The sequence below is a fragment of the Macrotis lagotis genome, chromosome X (assembly GCF_037893015.1).
Source record: "Macrotis lagotis isolate mMagLag1 chromosome X, bilby.v1.9.chrom.fasta, whole genome shotgun sequence".
Classification (NCBI taxonomy): domain Eukaryota; kingdom Metazoa; phylum Chordata; class Mammalia; order Peramelemorphia; family Peramelidae; genus Macrotis; species Macrotis lagotis.
The window spans coordinates 226,601,419-226,629,370 of NC_133666.1; positions in this window are offsets into that span (position 1 = coordinate 226,601,419).

Genomic DNA, 27,952 nt, shown 5'->3' on the forward strand with positions numbered 1-27,952 from the left:
GTAAATAAGAAAATGAAAATGGGAGGAAAACAAAAAGACATGGAATGATAAGGATTTGTCATTTCTACAATACTCACTTCTCATTACTGATGAAGACTGCATTTGAATTTGAATACCTCATTATCTGATATTTAATATGATAAGGTATAAATAGCTCTAAAGGAAATAAATTCTCTCAGTATTGAAATTTTTGAATTTTGAGTGATTGATGGAGATTCTTCCAAAAAAAATTATGGACAATATTTTGTTACCAAAACAAGGTGAACAAGACCTTTTGCTACTTATGAATGCTACATGTATAAGTCTTTCCTGCTTCTAATTTTCTTATACTAATCTGAGGGTTTAGAAGACCAAAAATGAAGATTATTAGATTTGTGCATGTTATTTCATTGTTTTGGGGCACTTCTTAATGAAGAAGTTCCCTCAATAAGTATAGTTTTATCTTCTCTGTTGTTATCTTTCAAAGTTGCCTAGAGCACAGTCATCAGATGATTTATCCTAGATCACAAGCAACTATTTGTCAAAGTATTCTTGATTTTGAGACATATTTTCTATACATTATAACACATGTACTACTCTCTTCTATTTATTGATCTCCTTGGGATATATGCCTCCAGGTAAAGAGCAAAGATATTGTAGTCACTCACTTCACAAAACTAGATGGCCTGCTAGAATGATTAGATTAATTAATAAATCCATAATCAATGAATAAGTATGTTGGAAATGGTGGTGTTTGTCTGTAATCATTGCTACCTGGCTGAAGCTGGTAAATAAAGTTTCAGAGTTCAGGAGTTCTGGATTTTAGGAGACTATACTGATTATACTGATTAATGGATACAAATATGATTTGCTTCCATGAGCAGGAGATTGCCAAGAGAGTATACCAGGTCAGGTTGAAAAAAGACTCAGTTTAAACTCCTTTATTTTTTTATTAAAGATTTTATTTATTTTTGAGTTTTTACAATTTTCCCCAAATCTTACTTCCCTCCCCCACCGCACCCCCAGAAAGCAATTTGTCAGTCTTTGTTTCCATATTGTACATTGATCCAAAATCAGTGTGATGAGAGAGAAATCATATCCTTAAGGAAGAAACAAAAAGTATGAGATAACGAGATCAGACAGTAAGATATCTCTTTTTATTTTTCTAAGGGGAATAGTCCTTGAACTTCGTTTGTTCTCCATGGTTCTTTATCTGGATACAGATGGTATTCTCCATTGCAGAAAGCCCAAAATTGTCCCTGACCGTTTCAATGATGGAATGAGCAATGGAATGATCAGGGTTGATCACCCCCATGTTGCCATTAGGGTGTACAGTGTTTTTTCTGGTTCTGCTCCTCTTGCTCAGCATCAGTTCATGCAAATTATTCCAGGCTTCCCTGAATTCCCATCCCTCCTGGTTTCTAATAGAACAATAGTGTTCCATGACATACACATACCACAATTTGCTAAGCTATTCCCCAATTGAAGGACATTTACTGGATTTCCAATTCTTTGCCACCACAAACAGTGTTGCCATGAATATTTTTGTACAAGTGATGTTTTTACCCTTTTTCATCATCTCATCAGGGTATAGACCCAGTATTGCTGGATCAAGGGGTATGCACATTTTTGTTGCCCTTTGGGCATAGTTCCAAATTTCTCTCCAGAAAGGTTGGATGAGTCCACAGCTACACCAACAGTGTAACAGGGTCCCAGATTTCCCACAACCCTTCCAACAATGATCATTATCCTTTCTGGTCATACTGGCCAGTCTGAGAGGTGTGAGGTGGTACCTCAGAGATGCTTTAATTTGCATTTCTCTAAAAATTAATGATTTAGAGCAATTTTTCATATGACTATGGATTGCTTTGATCTCCTCATCTGTAAATTGCCTTTACATATCCTTTGACCATTTGTCAACTGGTGAATTTTTTTTAATTTGACTCAGTTCTCTGTATATTTTAGAAATGAGTCCTTTGTCAGAAACATTAGTTGTAAATATTGTTTCCCAGTTTACTACATTTCTTTTGATATTAGTTACAGTGGTTTTACCTGTGCAAAAGCTTTTTAATTTAATGTAATCGAAATCATCTAGTTTGTTTTTGGTGATGTTCTCCATCTCTTCCTTAGTCATAAATTGCTCCCCTTTCCATAGATCTGACAGGTAAACTAGTCTTTGATTTTCTAATTTGTTTATAGTATTGTTTTTTTTATGTCTAAATCCTGTAACCATTTGGATCTTTTCTTGGTAAAGGGTGTGAGGTGTTGGTCTAATCTAAGTTTCTTCCATACTAACTTCCAATTTTCCCAGCAGTTTTTATCAAAGAGAGAGTTTTTATCCCAATAGCTGGACTCTTTGGGTTTATCAAACAGCAGATTACTATAATAGTTTCCTGTTATTGTACCTAGTCTATTCCACCACTGGTCCACCACTCCATTTCTAAGCCAATACCAAACAGTTTTGATGACTGATGCTTTATAAATAATTTTAGAGCAGGTAGGGCTAAGCCCCCCTTCTTTTGCACTTTTTTTCCATTAACTTCCCTGGAAATCCTTGACTTTTTATTTCTCCATATGAATTTACTTACCACTTTTTCTAACTCATTAAAGTAATTTTGTGGAATTTTGATTGATAGGGCACTAAACAGTTAGTTTAGTTTTGGTAGAATTGTCATTTTTATTATATTAGTTCTACATATCTATGAGCAGTTGATATTTGCCCAGTTATTTAAATCTGATTTAATTTGTGTGAGAAGTGTTTTATAATTGTTTTCAAAAAGTTTCTGAGTCTGTCTTGGCAAATAGACTCCCAGGTATTTATATTGTCTGAGGTTACTTTGAATGGGATTTTTCTTTCTACATTTTCCTTCTGTATCTTGCTAGTATATAGAAAAGGTGAGGATTTATGAAGGTTTGTTTTATATCCTGCAACTTTTCTAAAATTGCTAATTGTTTCTCGTAGTTTTTTGGATGATTTCTTGGGAATATCTAGGTAGACCATCATGTCATCTGCAAAGAGCGAGAGTTTTGTCTCTTCCTTCCCAAATCTAATTCTTTAAATTTCTTTTTCTTTCTCTAATTGCTGAAGCTAACATTTCTAATACAATATTGAATAATAGTGGTGATAATGGGCATCCTTGTTTCACCCCTGATCTTATTGGGAATGTCTATTGACTCTCCCCATTGAATATAATGCTTGTTGATGGTTAAACTCCTTTATTAATCATTATATGGGATTGGGCCATGAATATACCTTGCATTCTAGCCTGGTAGAGGAGGTGAGATCCAGGCATTTAAAAGTGAATTTGTATATAATCTCCCTATAACCCCTTCAATATTGATTATTCCTATCTTTTGATATATTTTCTTGAGTAGAAATTTAAACATGTGTTGCTTTGATTTGTAGTACACTTTCATATACTTGTTAACACAGTATAATTCTGCTTTTGAAAATATTTTGTTCATATACTTTGATCACATTTCTAAAAGGAAATGACTTCTGGTGATCAGTTGCCTATGTTTTCTGGATATTGAAACCTTATCTGACATTTTGATAGAAAGATGTTCCCCAGGACTACTAGGTTGTGCAGTGGATAGAGCACAGGCTCTGGACTCAAGAAGAACTGAGTTTAAATCCAGCTTCAAACACCTAATTATTACCTAGCTGTGTGACCTTAGGCTGTGTGACATTGCTTTGCAAAAATACAAAAACAAAACAAAAGGAAAAAAACCCAAATCAGTATTATATTGTCTGATGATCATATAAAAATAATACCTGGTACTCCAATGGATCTGTGTTCTCATCACTTGGACATTTCCCCTAAATTTCTAACCTACCCAGACCTACTCAGCATGATTATCTCTTCTATATGTCCTCCTATGAGGTCAACACAGAGGTACCTCTATGGAATGGCAAGAAAATGGATTTCCTCCCTTTCTGTTGACATTTTAAGGTCCCAGGGTCACACTCATGCTGTTTGCCTATCAGAGCCAACCCAGCATCTTCTTTTTCCTATCATGAATATTCTTGATGACACTTTGGTTCCTTCCTTTAAAACACATTTCTGGCTATATATTGTTGCTCAATTACACCAACCATGAGTTTTTCATTGTCCACTGAGTGAAATTCATTTTTAAATGAAAAATATAAATTTTTACTTAACTATCACTGGAAGATTGGTAAAGATTTCAAAGTGCATCCCAAAATTCTCTTGTAAGGCGGGTAATACAAGAATTATTAACAACATTTATAGATGAGAAAATTGAGCTCCAGAAAAATTGAGTGACTTGACCCAACAAAAGAATTCCAGAGCAAGAATTCTTACTCAAATGTCCAAGGTATCTTGTGTTGTTTTGTCTTCACCAAGCTACCTAGTTATTAGGAGTAGGCCATTTCAATGACATTAAGAGTAACATAAATAAACAAAAAAGGAGGTAAACTAAGAAAATAGAAAGTACAAGGTAATGCTGAATATTCAGAGCTCTTGATAAACAAGTTGCTCTATAATAGATTTAGAATTTTGTTGTCTTTTATGTAGTAGAAGAGAAAGAAATTCAAAATTCTGCTTCTAGAAGAACAATTTTCCAAACATTATGTTGCATGGTATCAGTTCATAAAAATATATATATAAAAACTCATTTTCTTTAGAATAATCACTGGGGAGATGCCATGCAATAAAGAACTAAAAGATTTCTTTCTTATCTAAATCTAACAATGGTAAAAGTATTTAATCCTTCTCCTTCTATTAGGGTATATCTTCCTTGTTACTCCCAAACAGATCCCCTTAAAGGATTAACTTTGATAGAATAAAACTGAGAGATCAATTGAAAAGAAGAAAAAAGAATTAGAATTTCTTAAGGTTTTAAGGCAGTTATAAGAAAGCAGTAGGTTAATCTTCCTCCCTGATATTCTTGAAGACAAAAACATATTAGACTTCCTTATCAAAGACATAACATTAAAGGCATTGTATTATGGGTAATCTAAGAGAACAATTATTGATTCTCTATTGTCAAAAATAATACTACCCCAGCTATAATACTATAACCCTGAAAATTCTAAAACTTCCCTCTTAATTAAAATATCCCTAAGTATATGCCAAAACTGTCTAATCACTTCTTTTGTTTCAGCTTCCTAAATGTTGTATTTTATTCCATAAGCCATATCTAATGCAGGGCAATAAGAACCCTATGTTGTGATTATTTGGTGGAATTTATTTCCTTCTTAGGGCAATCATTTTACCTATTGGAGGAGTCTCAGTTCTCCAATGGACTTCAGGATTGCTCTTCCATCAATTATTTCCAGGTTAATAAAAATAACTGAACTCCTTTTCTCCTTTTCCAGAGCCAGTTTTTTTCTCATGCCCTCTGATGATACCTCTGCAAGGTAGAGGGTTAGAATCTCTCAGGAATCAATTGTACCATCCTCGGCTGTCTGTGATGGGGCTGTCTTAAGCCATTTCTTCTCTCCATGACATTCCTCAAACTCTCACAACTGAATTTGCCCCAGATGTTATTATGACAAATTGCAACTCTATTTAGTGAAGAATCAGGAAATTGTGATCTCCATCACAAGACACCAATTTAAAGGTAAAGTGCAAAATAACTGAGACATCCCTATATTTTCTCTTTTGTCACCTATTAAATGGGGATAGAACTATTCATTTAATATATTTGGTTATGGAAGAACATTAAGTTTGCAAATTGCTCTTAAAACTGTGTTAAGTTCAATACTAACTGCCTTAGTATTCTCACTCAAATTTTATTCTTATTAAATTTATCCTTTATAATTCCAGTCTAAAGGGCACACCCATCTGTTTTCACCAAGAATAATATTTTTTACAAGTTCACTACATTGTCTCTTCCCATATACATACATACATACATACACACACATATACAGATGCATTATAAGACTTTTGGTCTAATATGATCTGATTTGGTAATTAAATGATTTCTTGTAAACAAGTGTTAAATCATAAATCATTTTCATTAGAGAAAGCTAGAAATAACACATATCTTTTGAGATGCATTTTTGTAATTAATGCAAATTTGAGTTTTAACCAAGTATAAATCTAATTGTGTACTAGTTTCATAGTGCCAAGTTGCAACTCTAAATGTCTTAAGTTTTCTCTAGCAATAACATTTTGGCAGATAAATTAACCTTTGAGAATTAACCATTTCTATACTTAGATGAATTTTGGATGAAACCAGAAATTCAAGAAGCCTAAATAACTGAGGTTATATATAAAGAAAATTGAAGAGTATAATGAACTCCATCTCTATATTTACTAAGACTACCTTAAGACTGTAGAAAGAAGACAATTTAGAAAATAAAACAATACAACAATAGTGTACATTCATAGCACAAAGTCCTTAGAAGTCTGATAGAATATATGATTATTATTTACATTGAAACTCATTCCTAGAAATCTCATTTTCCTCACCTCCATTGTGCAATACTGTTCTTGGACCTAGAAGTCTGAAGATGTGGAAATTATAACACTTTGACACAGCATGTAAATGAGGTGTCTCTATATTATGCTACTTAATGTTAAAAAAATAAACATTCAATAGGAAAGTTTGGGAAACCTATAGTGAAATTACTTAGGACTTTTTTCTGTTAGTTTTCCTGAATTTTACCCAACCATCCTTGAATTCCAGTTTAGTTACTGAACAGTAGAATTTGTAAAAAATCATTAAAAAGCACCTATCTATCCTGAACTGCTGAACTTTACTTGGTTATCAGGATTTTCTTTCTTTAAATTTTATTAAATTCTAGCAGTATTAGTCTTTCAAATGGAAATTCCATGATTCTTTGTTCACAGTTTCAATTAACAAAATGGTATATATTTCCAATTCATTACTGAAAACTAGTCTGACTTAGATGATTATATTTTTGTATGCTACTCTGTTTTTGTTAATTTTTTTATCTAAAAATGAGGTTTAGTGAAAAGGCACTAGAATTATGACTCCCACACTTGTCAGGGAATCTTGGTTGAATAACTCATTTAACCTCTTTGAAAACTGATTTCGTCTATGAGAGATTCAATAAAACCGGCATTTGTGTAACCGTTGTTCATGGTTACTCTTCATGACTCCCTTTAAAATTTTCTTGTTAAGGATACTGAAGTGCCACTTTCTGCTCCACCTTGTTCTCCAAATGATGAATCAAGGCTAAGAGGATTAAGTGACTTTCCCAGGGTCCCAGCTAGTAAATGTTTGAAACCAGATTTGAATTTAGGAAGACAAGGCTTCCTGATTTCAAGTCTGTCACTCTATCCACCAAACCAACCTGGCTGCATCAACAGTTTTATTACTAAATTCAAGAATGCCCTTTTCTGATGTCTTTGATTATTTTAGGGGTAACATAAAGTCTGATCTTCTGCTAATTTAGGAAAACTTCAATTGCCATCCTGGCAATACATGGTGCTTACTTTCTGAGGCCAGACTAACTAAGCACAGAAAGATTCAACCCTGGTAGTTATACCACTTAAAAATGGGAAAAAAAAAAGAAAAAAGTAGTTTATCAGACTTGGGAAATTTCCTCCCACTTCTGATATAGAAGTAAAAGAGGGAATAGAGAGTATCACGTGAGAATCACATGATTTTTAGAATACATAATTTAATTTAGTTATTTGTCCCTGAATATGTTTTATTTTTCCACTAAAAAAGTGGAATGGAAGTATTAGATCAATCTATCTTGACTATAAATTCTTTTTAAATTTATTTTTTAATATTTTATTTGTTTTTGCAATTTCATATATTGGTATATGTTTTTGGCAAGTTTTTGAGTTTTATAATTTTTCTCCTTCCTTCCCTTCCCTCTCCCCTCCCCCAACAGAAGGCAATCAGATATAGATTTTACATTTGCAACCATGATAAGCATAGATCAAAACTGATTCTCTGTGAGAGGAGAATCAGATCTAAAAGGAAGAAAGAAAACAAAACTGCACAACACATAAGACAACTTTTAGAAATTGAAGATAATAAACTTTGTTCTACATTTAAACTCCACAATTCCTTCTCTGCATATAAATGGTATTCTCTATCATAAGTTCTTTAAAATTGTCCCTGATTATTGCACTGATCATTACTATCATAGTTGATCATTACCCCATGTTGTTAGAATGTATAATGTTCTTCCAGTTCTTCTCATTTCACTCAACATCTATCCATTTCAGTCATTCCAGACTTTTCTGAAATCTGGTTCCTTAGTGATTTCTTATAGATCAAGTGTTCCATCACATACATATACCACAAATTGTTCACAGTTTTTGTGTGGGTGCCATGGGCTACAGAAAAAAGTGGTATATTTCTTTCTGTCCCAATTCAATTTTCTCCAGAGCTCTATCATATTTAAGTTTTACTTTCTATGTCTTCCTGTAACTCATTTATTTTTTCCTCTAATAATTTGGATGCTAGGCCACTTAGTGCATATATAATTAGTACTGAAATTACTTCATTATCTATGCTATTTTTAGGAGAATATAGTTTCCTTCCTTATCTTTATTAATGAGATCTATTTTTGTAGTGACTTTGTCTGAGATAAGGATTACTACCTCTGCTTTTTTTTCAATTCAACTGAAGCATAATATATTATGCTCCAGCATTTTACCTTTACTCTGTATGTATCTCTCTACTTCAAATGTGTTTCTTGTAAACAGTATTTTGTGGGATTCTGATTTTTATTCCATGTCTGTTTTATGGGAGAATTCATTCCATTCACATTCAAAGTTGTTATCACTAAGTCCTTATTGCCCTTCATGCTTTCTCCCTCTGTTTGTATATTTCACCTTTTATTTCCTCCCAAAAATTTTGCTTCTGAATACTGCCTCCTTCAATGTCTTTTACCCCTTCTATTCAACTTCTCCCTCTTCTTTTCCTTTCTCTTTTCACCTTCTTTCCCTCCTTTCTGCCTGTCCTTCTTCCCCCCCACTCCACTTTCTCCTCCTAATACTTGAAAAGATACATTTTTCTTGTTTATTTATCTATTCATTTATTTCTTCAATATGTGCACATTGAAGAATATTTTTAAGTTACTTTTCGTTCCCCCACCCCCTCCCCTCAGTGGACAACAGTAAGGTTAGCATTGTACATACATACTTTTGATAAACATATTTACATATTAGTCATTTTGAGTATGAGGAATTAAAATTAAGAAAAAGAGATACAAAAGAGATAATTTTTATTAAATGTTCATTTGATTCTGAACGGTTAATTTTTCTTTTTGTTTTGTTTTGTTTTGTTTTTCTTCCTCTGGATTGTGATACATTGTCCATAGCCAGTCCAATACGGTTGTCCTAGCTCTCTGAAATACTGAGGGGGCTGTTTCCATTAAAGTTGATCATCTCACAATATTCTTGTTTTTATTTACATTGTTCTCTTGGTTCTGCTCCTTTCTCTAAGCATCAGATCCTGTAAGTCACTCCATGTTTATCTAGAGTCTGAATATTTATGATTTCTTATAGAACAAAAATATTTCATAGTATCCAGGAAGGATAACTTATTTAGACATTCCCCAATTGTTTGGCATCCCCTCAATTTCCAGTTTTTTACCACTACAAAAAGAACTGCTCTGAATACATTGGAACATGTAGGACATTTCCCATTTTTTCTAATTTCTTCTGTATTTAGACCTAGGATTGAATTGCTGGGTCAAAATGTATGAACAGTTTTATTGCTCTTTGGGAATTGTTCCTTATTGCTCTCCAGAATGGTTGAATCAGGGGTAGGTAGGTGGCGCAGTGGATAGAGCATGGGCCCTGGAGTCAGGAGTACCTGAGATCAAATCTGGCCTCAGATATTCTATAGTTACCCAGCTGTGTGGCCTTGGGCAAGCCATTTAACCCCATATGCCTTGCAAAAATCCTAACAAAAAAAAATGTTCAGAATGGTTGGATCTGTTCAGAATTCTACCAGCAATGCAGCAATGTCTCAACCCTCCCACAACCTCTCCAACATTTATTATTTTCCATTTTTCTCATCTTGGCCAATATGATAGGTGTGAGGTGATACATCATTATTGTTTTAATTTGCATTTATCTAATCAATAATGATTTGGAACATTTTTCACATGATTACAAATAGTTTTAACTTCTCTATTCATATCCTTTGACCATTTATCAATTGGGGAATGATATGTCACCTTTTAAATTTGAAGCAATTCTCTATATATTTTAGAAATTAGATTTTTATCAGAGCTCCTAGTTGTGAAGATTGTTTCCCAGCTTCCAGCTTTCTTTCTAATTTTCATAGCGCTGATTTTACTAGTGCAAAACCTTTTTAATTTAATATAGTCAAAATCATTTATTTTGCAGTTTATAATGTACTCTAATTTTTGTTTGGTCATAAATTTATCCTCTTTCCATAGATCAGATAGATGGAGTATTTCTTGATCTATTAAGTTATACATGGTATTGCCTTTTTTTTAAGGTTGTTGTTTTTTTTTTTTTGCAAGGCAAACGGGGTTAAGTGGCTTGCCCAAGGCCACACAGCTGGGTAATTATTAAGTGTCTGAGACCAGATTTGAACCCAGGCACTCCTGACTCCAAGGCCGGTGCTTTATCCACTACGCCACCTAGCCGCCCTGATATTGCCTTTTATATATAAATCCTGTACCCATTTTCACCTCATTTTTTAATAGTGCGTGAGATGTGACTCTATGCTTAGTTTTTGCCATACTATTTTCCAGCTTTCCCCAAAATTTTTGTGAGTCTTATCCCAGAAGTTCATGTCTTAAGGTTTGTCAAATAGTAGATTGCTGTAGTCATTTACTGGATATTTTTTTGAACCTATCCTAATTCACTGATCCATCTATTTCTTAACCAGTACCAAGCAGTTTTGATGACTGCCACTTTATAGTTTTGGATCTGGTAGAACTAGGTCACTTTCCTTTACATTTTTTTTCATCAGTTCCCTTGCTTTTCTTGGCCTTCTGCTTCAGGTGAATTTTGTTACTACTTATTCTTCCTTAGTAAAATAATTATTTGGTGGTTTGATTGGTATGGCACTGAATAAGTAATTTAATTTGGCTAGAATTGTTATTTTTATTATATTAGCTTAACCTAACCACGAGCAATCCACATTTTCCCAATTATTTAAATCTGACTCTACTTGGGTGAGATGTGCTTTGTAATTGTGTTCATACAGTTTCTGGGTTTATCTTGGGAGGTAGATTCCCGAGTATTTAATGTTGTCTACTGTTATTTTAAATGGAATTTCTCTTTATATCTCTTGCTTTTGGGCTTTGTTGTTAATGTATAGAAATGCTGATTATTTATGTGGGTTTATTTGATATCCTGCTACGTTTTTGAATTTGTTAATTTTTCAAGGAGTTTGTTAGATGACTTTTTGATGATTTTCTGAATCATTTTAGATTATTTCTTCAGATGATTCTAAGCATACTATCATATCATCTTCAAAGAGTGAAAGGTTCACTTCTTCATTGCCTATTCTGATTCCTTCAGTTTCTTTCTTTTCTTACTGTTTCTGCTAGTATTTTTAATATTATATTGAATAGTAATGGTGATAATGGGCACCCTTGTTCCATCCCTGATTTCATGGAAAATTCTCTAAGTTTATTTCCGTTATATATAATATTTCTTGATGGTTTTAGATATTATTATTTTAAGGAAAACTCCATTTATTCCTAAATTTTCTAGTGTTTTTAATAGGAATGGATGCTTTTTATGGATATAATAGGAATGGATGTATTTTATCAAAGGCTTTTTTAGCATCTATATATGATATAATCATATGGTTTCTGTTAGTTTTGCTATTGATATGTTCAGTTATATTGAGTGTTTTCTCAATATTTAAATATCCCTGCCTACCTGGTAAAAATCCTACCTGATCATGGTGTATTATCCCAGTTAAAACTTGCTGAGGTCTCATTGCTGGAGATTGGTTTATAATTTTCTTTGTTTTTGTTCTTCCTGGTTTAAGTATCAGCACCCTATTAGTGTCATAAAAGGAGTTGGGCAGAATTCTTCTCCTATTTTTGAAAATGGTTTATTAGAATAGGAATTAATTGTTCCTTAAATGTTTGGTAGAATTCACTTGTAAATCCATCAAGACCTGGAGACTTTTTATTAGGAAGTTTATTGATAGTTTCTTCAATTTCTTTTTTGTGAAATGGGATTAAGTAATTTATTTCCTCTTCTATTAATTTGGGCAGTTTGAATTTTTGTAAATATTCATCTATTTCACTGAAGTTATCCAATTTATTGGCATACAATTTGGCAAAGTAGCTCTTAATTATCTCTTTAATTTCCTACTCATTGGTGATTAGTTCACCCTTTCCATTTTTGATATTGGTAATTTAGCTATCTTCTTTCTTTTTTTTAATCATATTAGCCAAAGGTTTGTCTTTTGTATTGGTTTCTTCATAAAAATTTTATTTATGATATTAATTGTTTTCTTGCTTTCAATTTTATTCATCTCTCCCTTGCTTTTCAGAATTTCTAATTTGGTATTTAATGGGGGATCTTTTATATGTTCTTTTTCTAGCTTTCTTAATTACATACCCAATTCATTGATCTTGTCTTTCTCCATTTTCTTCATAGAGGCGTTTAGAGATATAAGGTTTTGCCTCAAAACTACCTTGACTGCATCCCATAAATTTTGGTATGATGCCTCATTAGTAAGATTTTCTTGGATACAGTTATTGTTTATTTCTGTTATTTTCTGTTTGATTCTTCCACTGTTGAAGACGAAGTTATTTAATTTCCAATTAGTTTTTGGTTTAACTTTCTATTAACCTTTACTACATGTAATGTTTATTAAATCTTGGTCTGAGAAGTGTGTATTTATTATTTCTGCCTTTCTACATTTGATTAAAAGGTTTTTGTGCCCTAGTGCATGGTAAATTTTGGAATAGGTGCCATATACTGCCGACAAAAAGGTGTATTCTTTTCTGTCTACATTAAGTTTTCTCCTGATGTCTTTCATATCTGAGTTAGCTAAGATTTCATTCACCTTCACTTCTTTCTTGTTTATTTTGTGGTTAGATTCAGCTAGTTCTGAGAGAGGGAGATTGAGGTCCCCAATTATTAAATTTTTGCTTTCTGTGTATCCTTGTAATTCACTCAGCTTTTCACCAAGAAATTTGGATGCTATGGCACTAGGTCCATACATGTTTAGTAATGGTATAATTTCATTACCAATGATGCCTTTTAAGAAAATGTGGTTTCCTTCCTTATCCTTTTTAATGAGATTGATTTTTGCTTTTACTCCATCTGAGATCAGGACCACTACCCTTGATTTTTGTTTTTATTTCAGCTGAAACATAATATATTTTGCTCCAACCTTTTACCGTTACACTGTGTGTATCTATCTGCTTCAAATGTGTTTCTTGTATACAACCTATTATAGGATTCTGGTTTTTAATCTATTCTTCTATCCTCTTCTCTTTTATGGGAAAGTTAATCCTATTCACATTTATAGTTAAGATTACTAATTCTGTATTTACCTCCATGCTATCTTTCTCCATTTATATTTTTCTCTTTCCTTTCCTCTTATTCCTCCTTAGCAAAATTTACTCCCTTTCCCCTTTAAATCTTCTTTTAAAATTTAGCTTTCAGTTTATTTTCACTTTTACCTTCATGTTCCTTTTAATCAGTCCCTTCTTCCTTCTGCTTTCCTTTTCCCTGTCTTATTCCCTCTCTGAGACAAATCTTGAATAGAATTTACTCAGAGTTCACACTCTCCCTTCTTTCCCTTTAAAATTGTAAATCTTTGTGCCTCTCCACCTGGTATTATTTATTTTCGTAGTAATATTAATCAGGTATTATGAATCACAATTCTTTTATCTGACTCCTTTTAGCCATTTTTGCAGTTACGATGTCACTTCTCTCCTAATTATTACAGCCCTACCCCCAATTTCTCCCTACACAGACTGCCGAAGTATTTTCCGTAAATTTAACTCTGACCATATCATTCACTTACCAAATCAACTACAATTACTCCTTCTTGCCTCTAGAATAAAATAGTTATTACCTCCCCCCTACATAGATACTATATTGTTTAGATTTTAATAAACCTTTAAGACCTGTACCCAATCGAACTAACAGAATTACTGGGCATTACTCCTGTAGCAATCAAACTGATCTTTTCCCTCTTCTCTATATAAATCTCCATTTCCCTTGTTATACCTTTGTACCAGTCATCTTCTATGCCTCACAGATTCTCTTCCTTCAAATGCAGTTCAAACTGTACCTTCTATATGAAGTTTATCCTGATTTCCCCAATTACCAATATTGTTGCACCCAAACTAACTTGTACTTTATTACATTGCATTTTTGCATCTATTTTATTATCTTCACTTTGCATAACATATATGTATTTGTTCTCTCCCCTATTATAACATGAGCTCCCAGAAAATAGGGATTGGTTTATTCTTTTTATTTGTATTCCTAGCACCAAGAACAATGTCTGACAAATCAAAGGTGTTTATTTAATGATTATAGATTCATTGGTATGTCTAACAAAATTATTATAAAACCAAAGAAAGAATGTAAATTAGAAATTATATGCATACAATCAAAATAACAATTTTAAACTACTTAAAGTTTGAATGATGAAAATATGATAGAGAAGGAAGGACATAAATATAGAATATAATCATTTCTTTTGGAAATTTAACTGATATAAATCAGTTGTCATAAAAGAGACTATCAGAGGCTAAAGAGTCAGAAAGTGTACAATTTATTTGCCAAACAGAGCACAAGATCTAGATAGCATTGATTTGGAATATGAATTCAACTGTAAAATCTTTTGCAAAAGGATTACTAAATATTTTATATGCAATTTCTGCGTAAAAGAGAGAAGATGACAAGGGAAAAGCAATTTAAGAAGAGCTTGGTGAAAGAATCAATTAGGTAAAATCATTCTAAAACATTTAAGGACAAAAATAGGAGACCAAAAATAGAAGAAAAATGGAGAAGACCTGCAAAGATCTTTCTAATAACAAGATTCATTCACCATTTAGAATAATACAGCTTTCATACCTTCCCTCTAATATCACAGAGGGAAAAATGGCAATAAAGAGAACAAAAAAAAATAGAAAGGAAATGATCACATCAAGTGTGCATAAGAGATCCACACTGACTTAACACAGCAAGTACTAATGATAAGTATACTTTCCCAGCTGTATGATTTTTAAAAGAATATTATCTGCATACACATGAAAAGAATATTCATTTAAGGTATTAGTACAGAACAGATTGTTTTTAGCACATAATATTCCACAGTTGAACACATTTTCCCCTTATACAGTTTATTTAAAGATATAGATATTACAAGTTACCATTATGCTTTTTGTTTATTGATTAAGGGAAATCATTTTTTTCAGTATAGCAAAGCAATTACTTAAAGGCTTTCTTCAAAGAAGTTGTACCTCATTTCCAAATCAAAGTAGTTTGAACTTATTTGGCAACTCTAACAACAGGTAAAGTCTAGTATAATCTTAAGCATAAATATCAGATGAAGGATAAAATATAAAGATGTATTTTCACCAATGTTATTGGTCTCTGTAATCAAAAAATACCTAGCACATGATTCAAACTAAAAATTCCCTAAGGATGGTGAACTTATCCCTGTGTGTCTGTTTACATATGAATGACATAGAACTGGTTACATAATTCCAGGACTGTTCAGAAATATCTAGAAGAATTCCATGAATACTCAAGAGTTTAGCTCATCCATCTACCAAGAAATACCACAGAAGTGAAGAATATCTATGGTTCAGATGATAACATGAAAGCAGATGAAAAATATAGAGTTATTCATGGATGTGTATACATATATATACATTTATACCATGTAATCTCCATCTATATCTAGCAACCACATATTCATATACATAAACACTGCTGTATGACTTCTATTTGTTGTCCTTGAATGGCACTATATTGATAAATATAGGATGATTGCAATATTCTACCACTATTGTTACAAAGCTAAACAAACATATTATTCCATAAATATTTCATCTTAATCATATGCACAATTTAGTTAAGCATTCCCCAATTGGGCCAGCTAGGTGCCACAGTGGATAGAGCACCAGCCCTGGAGTCAGGAGCACCTGAGTTCAAATCTGGCCTCAGACACTTAATCATTACCTAGCTTTGTGGCCTCGGGCAAGCCACTTAACTCCATTGCCTAGCAAAAACCGAAAGAAAGAAAGAAAGAAAGAAAGAAAGAAAGAAAGAAAGAAAGAAAGAAAGAAAGAAAGAAAGAAAAGAAAAGAAAGACCATTCCCCTATTACTGGACATCCTTGCAATTTATAGTTTACCACCATAAAAGGAAGTGCTATAAATATTTTAGAATGTATATGGTATTTTCTTTTTCCTTAATCATCTTTGAAAGCAGATCTAGTAGAGTCAGAGGGTATAGATAATTTAATTACTCTTTGGTATATCACTAGTTTCCAATGAATTTTAAATAATTAATATTACTCAAAGGGCAACAGAAAGGATCATGGTACATAGGAGAAAGTTATAATTATATAATATCAATCAATATTTATTAAAAACAATTAAGTGTTCATTTGTCAGGTATGTAATAAATATTAAAAGTACCCCTATGTTGACTGTCTAATGGGAGTGACAATATGTGAACCAATATGTACAAAGCAAGCTATGCTCAGGATGCATGAGGAATAATTAACAGAAGGAAGGCACTAGTATTATGGCAACTGGGAAAGACTTCTTGTAGAAGATGAGATTTTATTTCAGACTTAAAAGAAACTAGAGAAGTCTATAGGAACAGCTGAGGAGGGAAATCATTCCAGACATGGGAAAAAGCTAGAGAAAATACCCAAGGTGGAGAGCTGAAATGTCATATAAATGGGATAGTCCAGATGCCATTATCATTTGATCTAAGAGTATGTGTCAAAAAGCAAGATAAGAGAAGGTTAAAAATATAGGGTGAGTACTTAGTTATGAAGAGCTTCAAATGTTAAACAGAGAATGTTGTATTTAAGCAATAAGCAGGCACTGGAGTTTATTCAGTGGGAGAGAGACCTGGCCAGGTCTCACTTTTGTGGATGAATGGAGAATGAATTAAAGTTGAGAGAGACTTAAAGCATAAAAACCCATCAGCAGGCTATTGCAATTATTTTGGCATGAGATGAAGATATACACTAGAGTGGTGGTCAAGTCAGAGGATAGAAGGAGATATATTTGACAGATGTTGCAAAAGTGATATCAACAGGTTTTAGCAACAACTAAATGAGGGATAATGAGGAAAATAGGATGTTCCATAGTTTGGAAACCTGAGGAACTGAAACAATGGTATTATCTTCTATGGTCATAGACAAGGTAGGGGTGGTGAAGGTTTAGGGGGAGAAATTAATTCTGTTTTGGACATTGAGTTTAAGATAACTATAGGACATTCAGTTCAATATGTCTGAAAGGCAGTTGGAGATTTGAGATTGGAAATCAGAAGAGTTTGGGGCAGAAAGCACAGAAAGATTTGAGTATCATAAGCATGGAGATAATTAAATTTAAGAAAGTTAATGAGATCACTGAGAGGAGAATAGAGGAAGGAGAGAATAGAATAAAAGAACACCTGGGAGAGAACTCTGGCATATTTTGTTGTTGTTTTCCAATTGTTCAGCCATATCCAATTTTGTGATCCATATAGGGCTTTCTTGGCAAAGATACTGGAATGATTTGCCATTTACTTCTCAAGTAGATTTAAGGCAAATAGAAATTAAGTGTTTTGTCCAAGGTCACAAAGTTAGTGAATGTCTGAGGTCAAATTTGAACTCAAGTCTTCCTGACTTCAGGGCCATGGATCTATCCACAAGCCAATTGGGTACCTCAAAACCTGACACTGGTTGATTCTTGTCCTTTGTTATCTAAGAAGATCAAAATGACATCACTATGTTAGAGATAAGTTACAATGTATTGATGGTAGCTGATCAGACCAAAAGGAACTTGGAATGCTCTACCACAGGTTAGGTACAAATTCATGAGAACACCTGGGGTTGGTTCTCTTAACTTATGAATATCACATTTCCTTTGAGCGCTTCAATTCTACCTTCCTCATAGAGTGCACTCTCACTGATGAGGGCATGCCATGCTGGGTGGCCCTGGGCCAGTGTCTCTATGCTGCACAATCAATTACAAAGTTCTTCAAGGTGTGCCAGTATCACTTCTTCTGACCCCCTTGTGAGTGCTTGCTCTGTGGGAGTTCGCCATAAAATAGTATTTTTGGCAAGCACATGTTTGGCATTTGAACAATGTGATCAGCCTATGGTAATTATTCTCTCTGTAGTAACATTTGAATGTTAGGCAGTTTACCTTGAGAAAGGACCTCGGTGTTTGGTTATCTTCTCTTGCCAAGTGATCTTCAGAATCTTCCTAAGACAATTTAAGGGGGGGGGGGGCAATTCCATTTCCTGATATGGCACTGGTAGATTATCCAGCTTTCACAGGCATATAGCAATGAAGTCACACAATGACCCTATAGACCTTCAGTTTTCTAGTCAATGTAATACCTCTTCTCTCTCACACACTTACTTTCAGAGCCTCCCAATTACTGAGCTAGCTCTGCCAATGTGTATGTCAACCTCTTTGTCAGTGTTTACCTCCCTGGAAAATACACTGCCAAGGTAAGTGAACTTATCCAAAGTACTCAAAACTTCTCTATTTGCTGTAACCAATGGTTCTACATATGGATGATATGGTGCTGGTTGATGGAGCACCTCTGTTTTCTTGGTGCTAATTAGATCAAAATTAGCACAAGCAACAGAGAATCGATCCATACTTTGTTGCATCTTAGCTTCAAAGGCTCCATTGAGTGCACAATCATCTGCAAACAAAAGAATTTGTCATCAGTACAGCTATGTTCATGATCTTGAGGTCATGTTCAGCCTCAGTGAAGGCGTTTGATAAAATAACTGAAAACATCATGCTAAAAAGTATGAGAGCAAGGACATAGACTTGTTTCACTCTAGGAAATCTCAAGAGCATCATCCACTATCCAGAACTCAGGCATGCATGACATCATTAAACTGATGAAAATATTGATGAATTTCTCCAGAAAACTAAATTGTGACATAATTTTTTTATAAACCCTCATGACTGACAGTATTAAAGGCCTTGGTCAGATTTATAAATGTTGCATGCAGACCTCTGTTCTTCTCCTGGCATTTTTCCTAGAGTGACTGGGCAGCAAACACCATATCGACTATTCCACAACCCTTTGTGAAATCACACTGGCTCTCCAGTAGTTGATGGTCTTCCAGGTGAAAGATCAGCTTATTGAGAAGAATTCTGGCAAGAATCTTACCAACAATGACTATGCAATATAAGGGACTTCAAAAGAATCAAACTCAAGATTATAACTAGAGAAATGTATGATGGAAAGAGAAAATGATGATAATGCAACCCATGCATAGTACTTGTATCCTCTGGATGTCAAAAGAAATCCAGGTAGGTCCTCACTGTCTCGTATCCTTTCCTGAGATTAACTTATATAAAATGAGGAACAGTAAACTAAATAACTGGATAGAGCCTCCAAATCAATGGAGTCACAGATTCATTTAGGTATTTGGTGCTATGAACATCAGAGAGAGACTGGGGGGGGGGGGGGGAAGAAACACAAATTACTTTTAAAAAACTACCAGATTTCCTGCTTATCCTTGATTTTTCATGTAAGCCTTTGCAGAGCTATGGTTCAAAAATAGTTCAGTGTTTACACCTACTCAAGTTTGACCTCAGATACTTTCTATCTGTCTAACCCTGGGCAAGTCACTTAACCTTGATGGTCTCCAAAAAAAAAAAAATGAAAATATATATCTAGTAAATCACTAATCAAATGAAAGGCAAAATGGCATGGAGAGTTGACTTCAGCCCCCAAAGAATCTTTGTTCACATCCTGTCTCTGATTAACCTTATGATCCTAGAAAAGTCATTTAGCCTATCAGTAATCCAGATGACTCTCTAAAACGGTAAATTGCCAAGAAAATTTATTTCCTGAAAATTACTTATATCAATGAAATTCTAGGTCTGTTCTCTATCCTTAATAAACCACTTTGAAAAGCAGTATACTACAGTGGATAGTCAGCTTCTGAGTCTGAAAATACTGTATTCAAGTACCATCTCTGACAAAAACCACTTTTTCTCACTGGCTATGTCACTTAGCCTCATATTGTCCAGGGCAGCCCTCTAAGAATATAAGTTACAGAGTAGGGACAAACCTGAAATGGTAAAGGAAGTACCATCATTGGAAATTCCTTATGCCAATGAAATCATAAATCCAATTTTTTAAAAAAGGGAAATAACATAAACATCACCTTTTGAAGTACTCCCTCAACTCCATAAAATTTTCCTCTTCCCCACATGTGTAGCTGTTTAGATATAAGAAAAATAAATATTTGGACCATATCACTGAAATTCCTCCCTGTATTTTTAAGTTAAGGAAGAGACCTTTGATATTTGAATGGGTCACAGCAGTAGCTATACAACTTTGGGAGACCAGCTTCTTCTTGTAGAAACAAACTTGACTGATTTATAGTATAGGACATGAATTTGACATTATTTTTCAAGTAGAGATGATGAATTTGCAAGGATCCACTTAAATGCTCTCTTTCATTTCCCCTTCTGCCCACTTCCAGGATTTGCAAGATGACTTGCCAAAGTTAAAAGTAAAGTTAATGACCATATAATAGAGAGAAAGGAACAAATCCAAATGAGTATTAAATTTGTGTCCTTGATACTGGTCTCATTTACTTGTTACTCTCTCCAAGCTCAACTATAGAGCAGCGTTATCACAATGGCAAAAACCATTTGGAGAACAAATGATCCAAAGCAAATAGTTGGATTGCCAGTCTTAATAATCAAACCAGATTTCTCTTGAACTTCTCTGATCTATTATCCTGAGAGTAGATTTTATCCAAAATATTTGCTTAGTCTCCAATAACCTCAAAAGCATTCACCCGAGGGCAATAAGGGCTCTATTTCTCAAACAGTTAAAAGTTAACAATTCTGAGAAGTCTGAATTTTATTCTCCAAAGAATTTTTTTAAAATTTCCCGTTTTCACTTCATGTTTCGTTCTCTCTTTTTTTTTTGCTTTGAGCTATTTTACTGTTAAGTATTTAATATTCTTTACATGCATGCTTTTTAGAGGCAATGAACTACGTAAAAGCTAATAGAAGAAATAAAGTTCCACCAAGCAGAATGCCCCAGAAAGCACAACATAGTCCAATCAACTTTAATCCAGAGAGATCATAGCAGGGGGCAAGGGCTACTCAAGTCAGTGTCTTGCTTAAGAAAAGTCAGTGCATTCACTCAATAACTATTTTGGTAATTGTGTATTCTATAAATAGCCTTCTGAAGAATTGCCCAAGGAGATATCTTCCCAGGGTATTTCAGGCAGTTTTGTTTCTTTTTAGGAGGGTGGACTTTGAAGAGGGAATGGACAAGTAGAAATTAGCTCAGATTGCTAAAGAGAACAGGTCATATGCTTTTAACTTGACATATGAAACATTAATTTTTTGAATGATTGGCATAAATTATTCAAATCTAGGTTCACTGTTGACTACATTGGTGGAATATATACATGGATATCATGAACAAATATACAAATGTCTAATACATAAAGTATACATTTATAACCTTGTAATCTTTTCATTGAAAACTCATTTCAAGGAGAAAATTATATCCTTTCTCTGTCCAAGCAAAGAAAAAACTAATAAAAGACCATAGTATTTTCAATCATAGCACCAATTTGGTGTGTCTTGCCACTTTCAATGGCCTAAGTCTCTAAAACTGACCAGTAGCACTTAAAAAGAAGGTATTGAATCCACTTTGGGTGTATATGTGTTTTAATAATTGTTGCTAACTTCCAGCAGAGCTGGGTGAAGGGATGTCAAAGGATGCTAAATTAGATCAGAAGGGTGAGTTAAAATTGTATTTTCTCATTAGATAGCTCATCAAATCCAAAATTAAATTTCTTAGATTTATTATGCACTTAACCAATGTTGTTTTAATTAAGTCTGACTTTTTGCTTTGTTGAACTGAATGAAGATTTCTCATACATCTAAATGAGTTATTTTTCTTCTGGTTGTCTTTATTTTTAAAGCACTTTATCATCTAATCTCTATTTTTGGATACTAATCCTTTCATTTTCAATTTACTTTATTAGTCCTGTCCAAAGAAATAGTATTAGCTGAGTAGTTTGCCTTGTTTCCAAAATTTGAAGTAATTTCATATGAGGTAATAGTTATTTGCAAGGAAGGAAATATAACCCATGGAGTTCTGCCTACAGGCTACGAATGTAAGTACAGAGAAAATTATCACTTCTTAAACTGACCTCATCACATGAGTGTTTCATTCAATACCCCATTCTCTTGTGCCAACAAATGAACATCTTCTTAATCAATCTGGGCAATATTTAAAGCCCCTGTTTCTCCAGGAATGTCAAATTTGGAGGACCAGTCAGGATTTCAGCTGACTTTTGGCTCATTTGGGCTATTTATGTTTAAGGAAAACCCAACAGAACATAGCACCAAGATTTTCACCCACTGATTAGATTTTATGGGTTCAGTGGAATGACTGAAGGATTTTGTAGGAATTTGGGCTGATCTTTTGTGGTTTTTTATAAATACAGTTCTTTTTCATGTGAAGCCACAAGTTCTGAATGCCTTTCATTTTTATTAATCTTTTGCACATGTGCACAAAAAAGTATTTTTCATATATTTAATATCCATTTGATTACATTCAGTTTTACTTTTTTATGAAAATATCACACCCTTAAACAATGTTAAATTAATTCTAATACTTTCCATTAAAAATTAAGGAAATTCTACTTCTTGAATTTGTATTCTATTACATTTAAAAGTATGGCAAAATGTGCTATTCCAGTCTGCATGAATTGAAGTCTGAGGAATTTTTGATCATTGCTGGGGAAATATATACACAACCATTGATATTACAGTATTACAATATCTGCCATAAGCCTATACAGTAAAGAGAGAATTTATTAAGATATGAAGACTTCATAGTACCAGACACTAGCAAGGACTTTGCTATCTGCTATCAGCCTCTCTATATGAAAGTTCATTATAAAAATGATTAGAAACAGTAAACCAGAAAGCATTAAAGACTACCATGACACTTGCCTGACCTTAAACTGAATCATCCTAGAAGTCAAAATAAGAAAAGATCATGTGTCGGAGTTGGAGTATAGCAACCATTTTTTCTACTTCAAAGCATTACATACAGCATATACTGTAGCACCCTGTACATGTTAAAGCAAAGTATTCTGACCTTTTCATGTGTCATGGACAGCTTTGGCATTCTACTGAAGCCTTTCTTGAATTTTTTTTAAAATGTAGAATAAAATACATAAGCTTACAAAAGAAACCAATTATACTCATATAAGGGTATAATTTTAGCCTCACTGAACTTCTCTGGGTGTGTGGAGCCCAGGATGTAAATCCCTGAGTAAAAGGTTCATTACAGATATGTGCAATAATGAAATGAATAACCAAGAAATCTCTCCAATATAGTGGAATGAAGGATCAATTCCTGATGAACCATGGTCTCTATGTAAGTATTAAGTCAGAGTCTGTGGTCCCTACTTAGTAGACTACTTTATACAATGAGATCATATTCCAAGTAAGTTGATAATACAGGAATAAGTCAACTTTACAAGCCAGACAGGGCATGCCCTGGCACTGTAGTAGTTTTGTGAATGGTTCTGTAGACTGGAACATAACTTTGGCTTTAATCCCACAACATTCTGTTTAATCACAATTTCTTCATTGAGTGGACCAAAAAGCTGGAGGCCCCAATAGCCAGGGCAATGGCTTCATCCCAGTTCCTAATGTTTAAGGGTGTGATCTTGGATGTAGTTTAGGAGTAAACTGTCACCAGACCCTGGCCACTCTCATCAAGTCTGGCTTGGATTTGAACCTATGGTTCTGCCCTTTGCACTTTGTCAAAGAGCCAAGGGCTGGATGTAGCCCATGTCAGATCGTTTGCCAGTACTTGATTTGGGTGATTCCATACATAGATTAATAGGGGAAATGTTGCAGAATTAGCTCATTTTAGTAACTTTGCCTAACAACAAATATACAAATAGATACTAGCAGCTTGTAGGGGGAAAAGAACCTAAAATCTTACTGGAGGAAACAAAGGATCTAACAGATGTTTTACATTTATCTAGCATTCATTTTCCAGGTTACACTTCAATTCAAAAAATGCATTGTTTTACATTAACTTAATTTGAAGTCCCATCTCACTTCTGAGATTATCCTCCCAATATCATGGTAAGTTCATAAATATACCACTGATTTATGGTCTAGCACTTGAAATTAAACACAACAACAACAACAAAACAAATTCTTCCTCTCTCCCTTCCAAGAGCAATGGGTTACAGACTCAAGTTTGCTTTAAAGTAGCAGCAAGGGCCTGCTGACAAGATATTTTGGAACAACTTGCTATTAGGAAGGAAGTATGAGTGGGAGGATGAGAAATAGCTCATGCCCATATGACACACACACGTTGTGAATGTGTTAGAAGTCCATGATGTAGAACATAAAAGGGTGTAACAATTTCTCTCGGTGACACAAAGAGACCTATTCTAATCTTTTGTTTTTACAGATCTATTCTCGATTAGGTTACACATCTCTCATTCTCCTTAAGAGGTTTACATGCTGGTGATTTCAAACATGATAATTTATACCAATGTAAGAGTAGTACCATCAAAATAACTGTTAAGGAGGGACAGACTGAATGTGCCTCAACTTTGAGAACCATATAGAATCAGGACAAAATAATTTCTGCCAAAGAAATATTTATTGATATTGGCTTTTTTCTTGATATATTATTAAAAATGTTATCTGAATTTACCAGAAATGGTTGCATATTTAAGCTTCAATGTATTTAAAAGAAATTGGAAAAATGCATGATCCAATTCATTGCAACAAGCATCTGAAAGTGCCTAATATGTGCAAGGCACAGTCCTGGGCACTCTCATACAAAGACAAAATTTTCCTAATTATTACAAAATTTAAAGATAAAAGTACCGACAGAAAAATTAGAAGAGGTAAAGAAGAAGGGGTGAAGAGGAGGATGTATTGAGTGCTAAGGTAAACATCATCATCATCATCATCATCATCATCATCATCACTGCCATCAAAAAAAATAAACTACAAATAATGTTCAAGGGAAATGTTGCATTCCTCCATCAATTTTCTTCTACAAAAAAACAAAAATAAACCAAAAAAAAATTCTGACCCCTCACAATTATGTCAAAAAGAATATGGTTTGTGCAATTCGATTATAAACATTGAAAAATGGACATTGAGATTTATAGAACAAAGTACCCCATTTAATAGTAAAGAAGCTATGGCCTAGATGATTGCATAATAGCTGATTCAGTAAAGCCTAAATCTTCTCCTAAAAAGGAAAAGACTATGTACATTTTTTCTTTTCTATTCAATTTAATTTTTTTTTAAGTTTTTGCAAGTCAATGGAGTTAAGTGGCTTGTCCAAGGCCACACAGCTAGGTAATTATTAAGTGTCTGAGGCTGGATTTGAACTCAGGTACTCCTGACTCCAAGGCCAGTGCTCTATCCACTGTACCACCTAGCCACCCCTCAATTCAATTTCAATGCTATTAATGTCTATTAGTATCTCTCTGTTCAATTGTCCTTTTGTCCAAAGAATCTTCCAAATGTAATGTGGTCTAGTAGAAAGAAAATGAAGAGAAGGAAGAAAGGAAGGAAATAACGAAGGGAGAGAGACAGAGACAGAGAAAAAGACAGACAGAGAGAGAGAGAGAGAGAGAGAGAGACAGAGACAGAGACAGAGACAGAGACAGAGAGGAGATTAGAGGGAAGGAACAAAAAGGAGAAAGAGTAAGGAAATCATTTTTGTAGTTGTTTAAGACTTTAAGTAATAGGACCATAGGATTTAGATCTGGACAAAAATCAGCTAGTTCAACTCCATCAATTGAAGGATAATAAAACTGAAACCCTTAGAAAGCTAACATTAATTGTCCCAGATCATGCATCAAAGTCAGAATCTGAACCTAGCTCTTCTTATTCAAAATCCAGTATTCTTTCCTTATTACCTTTTAATGCAACCAGTGTTATACTTCAAAAAGAACATAAGATTTAGTTATTGATCATGTCATCTGTCTTCCAAATTTTATATATGAGAAAACTGAGACACAGAAATTTTATGTAATTTGCCATTTCAGCCAGTATCTATTAAGCACCTGTTCTTTGTAGAGATTTTTAAAATTCATTACTTTTTCAAAATATTATTAAAGGGGAAAGACCAGCAGGTAGGTTTTAAACTACATATTAGAGATTTCTAAATTATTAACATTCATAAACTGAATATAGAAGTAATGTTTCTTCTTCAACAATGTACTCCTTAGTAAAATAAGTTAATGATTATTCACTAGTTTTAAGCTTTGCTAAAATTCTGAGTAGAAAAGTTTCTACTATTAAAGATTATCTATGTATCCATGCCAGAAACAGAAAGACTGACAGGCAGAAAGACACACACACACACACACACACACACACACACACACACACACACACACAAAGAGTTTGGGGTGGAGGCAATGAATTTAATTTACCAATTGGTTATTTAAAAAGATTAAATTTAATTGATATTTGTTGTTTCCCTGAAAATAATTATTCTGATTTAATATAGCCATTTAATATCCAGGTACTAATTTCTAGAATTCTGGAAAGGCACATACAAATCCCAGTTTTATATTTTTTGAAAGTGTGTCTGTTTGTGTCTGTGTGTGTGTGTGTGTGTGTGTGTGTGTGTAGAAAGTACTATTGCATTGTTATTAAAGGCAAAGAGGAACACTTATGTGGGGAAATGAGGAAGGAAATGATTGTTATGTGGGCAAGACTACTTTGCTTACGGTTCTGTTTCTAGTGGGTGTAATGTTAAATTATGAAAACATCAAGAGGAAGCTTCTTTTAACAGTACAGGTTAAAGATTATTTTACTATGCTGAAGATGTTTCTAAAAAACAAACATGGCTGGGGCACTTCAATCCTTACCATTGCTTTACCCAATTGGGGAGGAAAATAAACTTCCAGGACATAATGACTAAAGTATGTAGATGCAATAGAAAGAACTATTAACAGTCTATCATTTCAAACCATAGTGACCAATAACTGAAACCACTGAATAATGACTTATTTTAGTATTATATTTTGAATTTAGTTTTGGCATTGCAACTTACTTTCTCCCATAACTACTATTCATATTTATATAGTGAATAAAATCTGCAAAGCCCTTTCTACACAAGCCTATGACATAGGAACAGAAAGTCCTGTTATTTGAATTTGATAGATAAGAAAATGGAGGTTCTTATTAAATGAACTATCTAAGGTCACACTGCTAGTAAGCAAATAGAGCAATAGTCATCTGACTCCATGTCCAATACAGAAAATTTTGTCCATAAGGATGATAATATCCTTATAGTAATCATTGATATCTAGATGTAATAGAAAATTTTTTATTTAGCATTTTTCTCTTCATTATATTTATTTGAGTGGTGACACTAGGAAGACTATATCCTGATACCAGATACTGTAGAATGTTGGATCAAGACATATATTTTCCAAATGCCTGCAACTAGTTTTGAAAATAGCCCCCATCCTCAATATAGTATTTCAGATTCATTCAAAAAGTAGCAAATATCAATGAATGAACTGTTAAATTAATGAAAAGAAAGCTGGATCTTGGAATAGACTAAACCAGTCACATTAATTAGCCTGGCATTATATGACCAGGACCTAAACAATATCAGACAGAGGGCTTAAAAGAAATTGAATAAGCTCTCAGATTGTATTTAGATGATGGAAATAAGTGAAAGACAATGCAGCCAGTCTGGTAATTTAGCCATGTTAAAAATCAAATTGAATTGACTATATGGCTGATCGAATTGACTGTAGAGATTGCAACCATTAACATAGAG